Source organism: Eumetopias jubatus, unplaced genomic scaffold, assembly GCF_037043125.1.
Source record: "Eumetopias jubatus isolate StellerSeaLion01/CBP00866 unplaced genomic scaffold, mEumJub1_p1.0 scaffold_11, whole genome shotgun sequence".
Taxonomy (NCBI): Eukaryota; Metazoa; Chordata; class Mammalia; order Carnivora; family Otariidae; genus Eumetopias; species Eumetopias jubatus.
The window spans coordinates 30,833,630-30,841,622 of record NW_028274817.1 but is presented as its reverse complement, the minus strand read 5'-3'; positions in this window follow the sequence as shown (position 1 = coordinate 30,841,622).

Here is a 7,993-nt window from a genome sequence, read left to right as displayed (position 1 = left end):
TCCCTTCTCCTAATGTCCTCCACGCTATTCCTGATGTTCCACAAGTAAGTGAAACCATATGATAATTGACTTTCTCTGCTTGACTTATTTCACTTAGCCTAATCTCCTCCAGTCCCATCCATGTGGATGTACAAGTTGGGTATTCATCCTTTCTGATGGCTGAGTAGTAGTCCATTGTATATAGACCACATCTTCTTTATCCATTCTGATGTTAAAAAGTTGTCTCTGGTATTAGCTCTCTTCCTGGTAGGGGCCCCCTATCTAAAATTCTCTTAGGCAGTGAAGGGACAGGTTAAAAACAATAAACAGCAAACAACTTTACAACTCTTCCTGAGTCTGTTAGTCTTTGATTGTCTTCAGCTCAAAAATAATCTGGTGGCATATTAGGGGTCATGGCTTCTGCTCCTCCTTATTGGCTTTCCTAGTGGGTTTAGCAGGGTCATCTGTTCTTAATGGCAGACACGTTCGTCACAATGTGATGTTTTCCTCTTCATTATAACTAAACTGATTTTCTCATTTGCCTGGATTTCTAAAAACGGACATCATTGAATTCAAGACCTGGAAGGGATTTCACGGGTCATCTAGTAAAATGTACAATTCCATACAAGGATTCCATTTAAAACGTCCTCAAAAAGCACCTTGGCTTGAGTAATTTTAGTGATCGGGAACCCATTTCCTTTACAAAAAGTAAACACACACACACCCGGCTTTCTTCTTTAGATCAGGAAAGATTAATTTAAAAAAATTAAAATTAGCCATTACATGTAAATACCAATTTAATTCACGTTTATATAGACTGGAACCAAAAAAAAAAAAAAAAAAAAAGAGGGCCAGGATACAATTGAAAAATTCCCATCTCAAACCTTCCTTATAGGCAAAGAACACAATAAATTTCTTTTCCATTAGATTATTTTGAAAACCCAAAGAACTACAACGTGGTGTTCTGAGTTGTAATAATGATAACTTTCTACAGTAGGCAGAGGTACACAATTTTAGGTAAAGGGATTTTATTTTTTTCTTTTAAAGATTTTATTTATTCATCTGAGACACAGAAATACAGAGAGAGAGAGAGAGAGAGAGAGCGCATGAGCAGGGAGAGAGGCAGAGGCAGAGGGAGAAGCAGGCTCCCTGCTGAGCCAGGGGCCCGATGTGGAGCTCGATCCCAGGACCCTGGGATCATGACCTGAGCTGAAGGCAGACGCTTAACCATCTGAGCCACCCAGGCGCCCTATGTAAAGGGATTTTAAATGCATCATTATGTGCCTCTTTTTTAGTGTCATCTAGTGTCACACCTGAACATCCTCAGGGTCTCAGAGTTTGTATAGACAGCTGCTTTTAAATGATCTAGTGTGCGCCACATAAAATAGGCTTGGAGGACAGTCTGATTCTTATCGTGAAATTTGGAAAATGGGGAACTGAAAGTATGCTCGTGTCTTTGAAATGCTATGTGGCATCTCTTAACACTTGAACAAGGTAACCACTCCACAAGCAAACAAAAACTCATTTTAACTAATCTAAATTAAAAAATTAAAGTATTCATCTTCTGCAGATGTACAAAGCATTATATTTAGTTTCACAAGGATTTTTTACAATGACTCAATTATGTAATTATATGTTATAGCTGATTACATGCACTTACACTAATTATGTAATAAAGCATAATTACACTAATTACATAAACAGATGATCAACTAAAAATCAATTTTGTCCTAGAACCCAAGGATATTCTCAGAAAACAAAGGTAAGAGATTATTGTCGTGAAACTACCAATTCAGAATAGTCTCTAATATTCTTTGGCCATTAACACGATAGTGTACAACTTCTTCTGGCCTTTCCAAACCTACTCATCCAAGCCTAACTTTTTGAAATTCCAGGCCTTTCAGTAATAGCTGAGAAGGTGCTGTGTACTCAGATGCGTGTTCAAAGTAAAGTGAGCAGAGAATTTGCATTAAATCTTGCCGTGGAAAGTAGATAGATCTAAGTCAGGAAAAGAACTCCAGAGGTACTCAAGCTTTATGAAATAGCTATGTTCCTTGAAAGTTACATTGAAATCTATTTTCCTCAAGGACAAAATAGCTTTGGAATAACATTGCTTGTTGATTTTCACTTGGCAATGCTGCCCATACTCTATTCCATGGGAGGAAGTTGCAGAGGGTAGGACAGTCGGGTGGACATTTCAGCTTCAGATTTCTTTATAAAGAAGTAGATAAATCAGCTGAACAGTACTTGATATGTAAGAAAATCAGCAGCCATGGTTTTCACAACATAATTAATCCCTCAGTGACGGCAGCCTTTCTTAGTGTGAAGGACACATGTAAAAAGTTAAAATCAGAAGTTCATGTTCCTGTGACAAAAATAACGAGTGGTAAAGTTCTTGCCAGATTAGGTCCCTTTTCCAGCATGACCACTGGAGCCTGAAGAGGAAAAACATTTTCAAGCTTCGCATTCATCAATCATGCTATCGAGATTGCCAGATTTGTAATAAGTCTTTTATTAAGGATAACCCCCCCACCTCTAGATTTAGTATCATCTCTATAGGTTAGGTTCCCTGAAGTAGAATTATAGGGTCAAAGACAGTTTAAGGCTCTTGATCCATATTGCAAAATTGTTTTCCAAAGAAACTGTATCAATGTGCTCTGCTGTTAGCAATGAGACCATTAGAGAGGTACCAATCCAACTACTGACACTTTTCCAAACACTTCTCCTTCCCTTTTGCCCTTTAGCCTCTCAAGAACCAAATGACCATTCTGTTCAGAACTTAACCTGGCAGGGGTGCCTGGGTGCCTCAGTCGTTAGGTGTCTGCCTTCGGCTCGGGTCATGACCTCAGGGTCCTGGGATCGAGCCCCACATCGGGCTCCCTGCTCGGCAGGAAGTCTGCTTCTCCCTCTCCCACTCCCCCTGCTTGTGTTCCTGCTCTGGCTATCTCTCTCTGTCAAATAAATAAATAAAATCTTTAAAAAAAAGACGGATGGCCTTATGGTGCTGGGGAGGCCAGTGGTAAGCTCTGGTAATGAAAGCAGGGAGCCAGACAAGCTACAAATAGCATATGCTTACCTCCCAGGATGGCAGTGAGCATAAACTGAGAAAGAAAATCCTATTAGCAATGACTTCTGATGAATGAATACTTAACTAGGAAGCAGGCCCTGTGCTGAATGTTTAGCATATGGGAATCTTTTTTAACCTGAAGGGTCTGATTCACTAAGTCTGGGGTGGGACCGGAGATTCTGTCCTAAAATTCTCAGGTGATGCCGGGACTGCTGCACTGTGGCCCACACTTAGAAAAGCAAGGACATGCTTTCCCTCATTTAATCCTCAAAGCAAACACTTGGTACACAGGATGAAATTGAGCTAGGGAAAGGTCAGTTTGTCCTATTGTCCTACAGTGGCATATGAAGGAAGATTCAAACCCTATTTCTTACTTGTAACCAGAACGCTCTGCTGCTTCTCAAATATACTTGGAAGGAAAGGATGCCTTTATACTTGTATGATAGTTTTTCGCTAAAGTTTCTGAAGAGTCAGTTCTACAAATACATTATCACTAAACCCACCAAGGGATCTCCTTATAGTAGTGGTTGCCAAGAAAGTCTGGGAAGGTTTTGGTTGGTCTGTATGTTGGCCTGTCATGGGCATAAACGGCAGAAAACTTCATGTGTAATTAACAATCCAAACTGAGAAGCCAGGGAAGTGGTGGAGGTAGATTTTCCTCTAAACTCAGGTATTGCCCTTTGGAACCTTCCTCTTAGAACTGTGGCCTTAAGTAAAGTCCAGCTGGGCTGACTCTCTTTCAGGGGGAGGAAAGCCCATTGGGTTCAGCCACGGTTGCTGCCTAGCGAAAACTTGGCAGGCTTTAATTATCCACCTTAAATTTGCCTTCAACCTAAAGGAATTATAGCATCTTCTAAATTTGGGGAAAAATTATAAGAGATTTTGAAGAAGAGAAAATCATCTACGTTGGCCAAGTGTTTCATAAAATAAGCAGAGAAAAAATGTTAGTACTACAAAAGATCTTCTGGCAATCAACTACTCCAAATCCTTTGTTTTGGACCCATGGAAATAGGGGCCAATGGACTACCTAAAGTCTCACACATAGAGCTAGTTAAGTTAAGGTACAGCCCATGCTATAACTCAGGATTCCTGATACCGAATCCAGTGTTCTTTGTAGAGCACCATCCAAACCTGGATAATGCATGTGCTACTTTTAAATCAGCTGGCTGTATTATCTTTTAGATATTTTGACATATTTCCTCAGTTTTTGAATTGTGTGAGCATGACACACTCACTTTATTCATTAGATATATTTTTGTTTATACTTTTGATAATTTGGTATTTTCCCATTTTTTAATGTCTTTCCTAGTCCCAGGAAGGATTTGAGATGATTTGTTACAATATAATAAAAAAACAAAAATAATAAACATGATGTATTATAACAGAGTCAAAACCAGAGCCCAGGTTTATGCTCTTTCTCAGTACACAAAAAATATGGTCCAAGAAACATCAGCATCAACCTCTCATGGGAGCTTGTTAGAAATGCAGAATCTCGGGCCCTACCCCAGAACTCCTGTATCAGAATCTGTGTTTTGACAGTTCCCCCAGGTGATGCGCAGGCATATAAAAGTTTGAGATGCACTGCTTTATAGCATGTCATAGTTTGTCGCTTAACGTGCCTCTAAATTTCCCCATGGCACACATGTGCCACTATTTCTATATTTCCAATTATGTAAGCTATTCTGAAATGTAACAGAAATGCATAGGTAAGGGATCATTTTGTGTAGAGCATATCTTAACTGTTTTTGCAATCCTGAGGTAAGAAGAATAAAACTGCTGCAACAACTAGAGCTAAGTGCAAATGAGGTTTATTGACCCATTTTTATTTCTGTTTCGTTATTAAGCCAAAGAAGACGCATCCCCCCCCCCCAAGTTGCAAGATTGAAAAGCAATTTAGTTAAGGGGACTCTACTTGTAAATATCTAATTACAAAAGCAATTTTCCCTCTTGTCTATAAGAAACTAGAATAATATGCCAGTTTATTCCTTTAAGTGGTATCTGTCAAATGAATGATCTTCCAAAATGTATGTAGCTTCTTAATGTCAGTTCTCAATTTTCCAATAGCCAATTACTTGTTAAGTGGGTTTTCTTCTCTCTTTGTTACCTCTTTTATCAAAACATAACCATGTGAAGGAAAGCTAAGAATTTTGTCACATATTAGGGGAGGCTGAAACCCTTGTCCAAATGAAGATTATTTTTTTTCTTTTATCCATGCTTCATTTTTGCAGGAATAACAGAGTTCACTCTAACATCAAAGTTAGTGTTGGACTTGGACCATCACGCAATGGAGGCCAAAGTTTTGGGTTCTCTTCTCATTAGGTCAATTAAGTTTATCCTTTTTCTGGACAACTATGTTTTATTTATCACAAAGAGCCTGGATATGGTAGTGTGGATGAATAGGCGCAGATTCAACACCATTACTCTATTAACAAGCTTTATTGGTGTTGCATCAATAGTATTGTTTTAGTATACAAAGGATAGTATTTAGTAGATGTGTGTGTGAAAGAGAAAGATCTTTCACAGGACTGTTCTATTAGTAACTACACTAACATTCTATATTTAATACTTCAGTTACATTAATATCTTCTCTTTTTGATCTGGTGTGGGGCAAAATATAAGGCTTACTACCAGAGTTTGGAAGAGTCAGGTCACACAAGAACACTGAATAATAACTGCTACAAGTGTGAGCCATCGTTGAACTTCCGGATGGTGGAGTAAAGGCCTCTGTGAATGGTACCCCTCCATAAAAACAACAAAAGCACTGGCAAAATTGTCAAAATTAACTTTCTTAGAACTCTGGAAATTAACCAGACTCACCACAATCTGATGATGGCTTCTTTGAAGAAAAACTGCTGACTGTTGGTAAGAAAAGCAGGATTTATGGTCTTATAGCTTAACTTACTCCTTATCTTCCTCTTTGCAGCTCTGCAATAGCCTCAAAAATCAGAAGCCTCACAAACATTGGCCACTCTGAAAATCAGCAGGTTTGCAGCTATGGGAGCCAGCAGACTGGGTATAGGGCTCCTCAAAAAGTCCCATTCTCAGAACATTCTCATTTAGAGAGTTTTGCCTCTGTTTGACCAGTCTGACAGCTCCCTGAAAAGGTCCCACTCCCAGTGTGTTGTCATTATTAGGACCTGACTCAGTGCTCACTTTGCATAACCACCCTATTCCCTGGCGTTTGTCAAAAACAATCAGTGACAATTGTTCAACATCACAATTGCTTAAGGCAGCGATAACAGTTGGGACCAATAAAAAGCTGACCAAAAAAAACTTAGAAAAATAATGCAGGGTAAAAAGATGTTTATAGAGGAATTTGAAAAGCTCTGAAATATTTCCAGGCAATGCAGAAGGCCAATGCACATGCAGAGTTGTGTGCATGCTCAGGAAATACCTGAGAGGAAGCCAGTCTCTCATCCCTGGCTGACCTTGAGGCCTTGCACAAGGCAGGATGTGCAGACTTGTAAACTAGCTGGCTGAGTATTGAAGGTGTGTTCCAATACATACTGAGCCCCTTGGCAAAGACTAGGAGACTTACCTGATCCAAACATTTAAGGAACTCTTAGCTCATCAACTGTTAGCTGATCAAAAATAAACAGAACTTACATACAACACATACCACAAACTCACATGCAGCAAAGAATACACACTTTACAAGATTAGCCCCCCAAAAAGTCATTTAACCAAAGAGTAGCAAAAACAACAAAGAAAAAATAATAACAAACAACAAAAAGGGAGTAAGCTCTGGTTTCAAGAATTACCACATTATCAGAAAGGTCCAGCGTTCAACAACAAAAAAATTTACGGGACACACATAGAAACAGGAAAGTAGGTTCCATACACAGGAAAAATAAAACAGTTACTAGAAACTGTCCCAGATGCTGGCCTTTCTATACAAAGACTTTAAATTATCTAGTATGAATATATTCAAAGAACTAAACTGAATCATGTCTAAATAATTAAAGAAAGTAAAGTAATGATGCTTTAACATAGGTATAATATTAACAAAAAGAGAAAATATTAAATAAAGAAACCAGATATAAATTCTAGAGTTGGAAAAGTGCAATAACTGAAACAAGAAATTCACTAGAGGATCTATACTCTCATCAATACTTTTGTCTCTTTGATAATAGACACCCTAACAGGTATGAGATGATAATCTCATGTGATATTGTGTTGTATAAATTTGTTATATATTTCGGATATTAGCTCCTTATCAGATCTATGAGTTGCCCTGTACCAAATCCAGATAAAAACATCACAAGAAAAATATAGCCCAATAGTTCCTGTGAATATGGATGTACATATCTTTAACAAAATACCAACAAACTGAATTCAACAGCATATTAAGTGGATTATGCAGCATGAAATAATGAGATTCATCCCAGGAATCTAAGGGTGGTTTCATACCAAAAAATAAATTAATATAATACATTGCATTATCAAAGTGAAAGAAACAAATCACATGAAGAGCTCAGTCGATGCAGAAAAAGCATGAAAAATCCAACAGTCTTTCATGATAGAAATACTCAACAGATTAGGAATACAAGGGAACTTTCTCAGTGTGGTATAGGATATTTATGAAAAAAACCCATAGCTGACATTATATCCAATGGTGAAAACTGAAAGCTTTAACTCTAAGATCAGGAACAAAACAACGACATCCCTTTTCACCATTTCTAGTCAACATAGTAGTGGAAGTGCTTGCTAGAGCAATTAGGCACTAAAAAGAAATGAAAGGCATCCAAACTGGAAAGGAAGAATTAGAATTATCTTTATTTGCAGATGAATGATCTTAAATAGAGAGATACTAAAATTCCCCCCACCACACACACACCAAAAAAAGCTACTTATGGTTAGTAAATGAATACAGCAAATTTGTAAGATATAAGAGCAACACACACACACACACACACACACAGAATAGTTATATTTTGATACACTAGC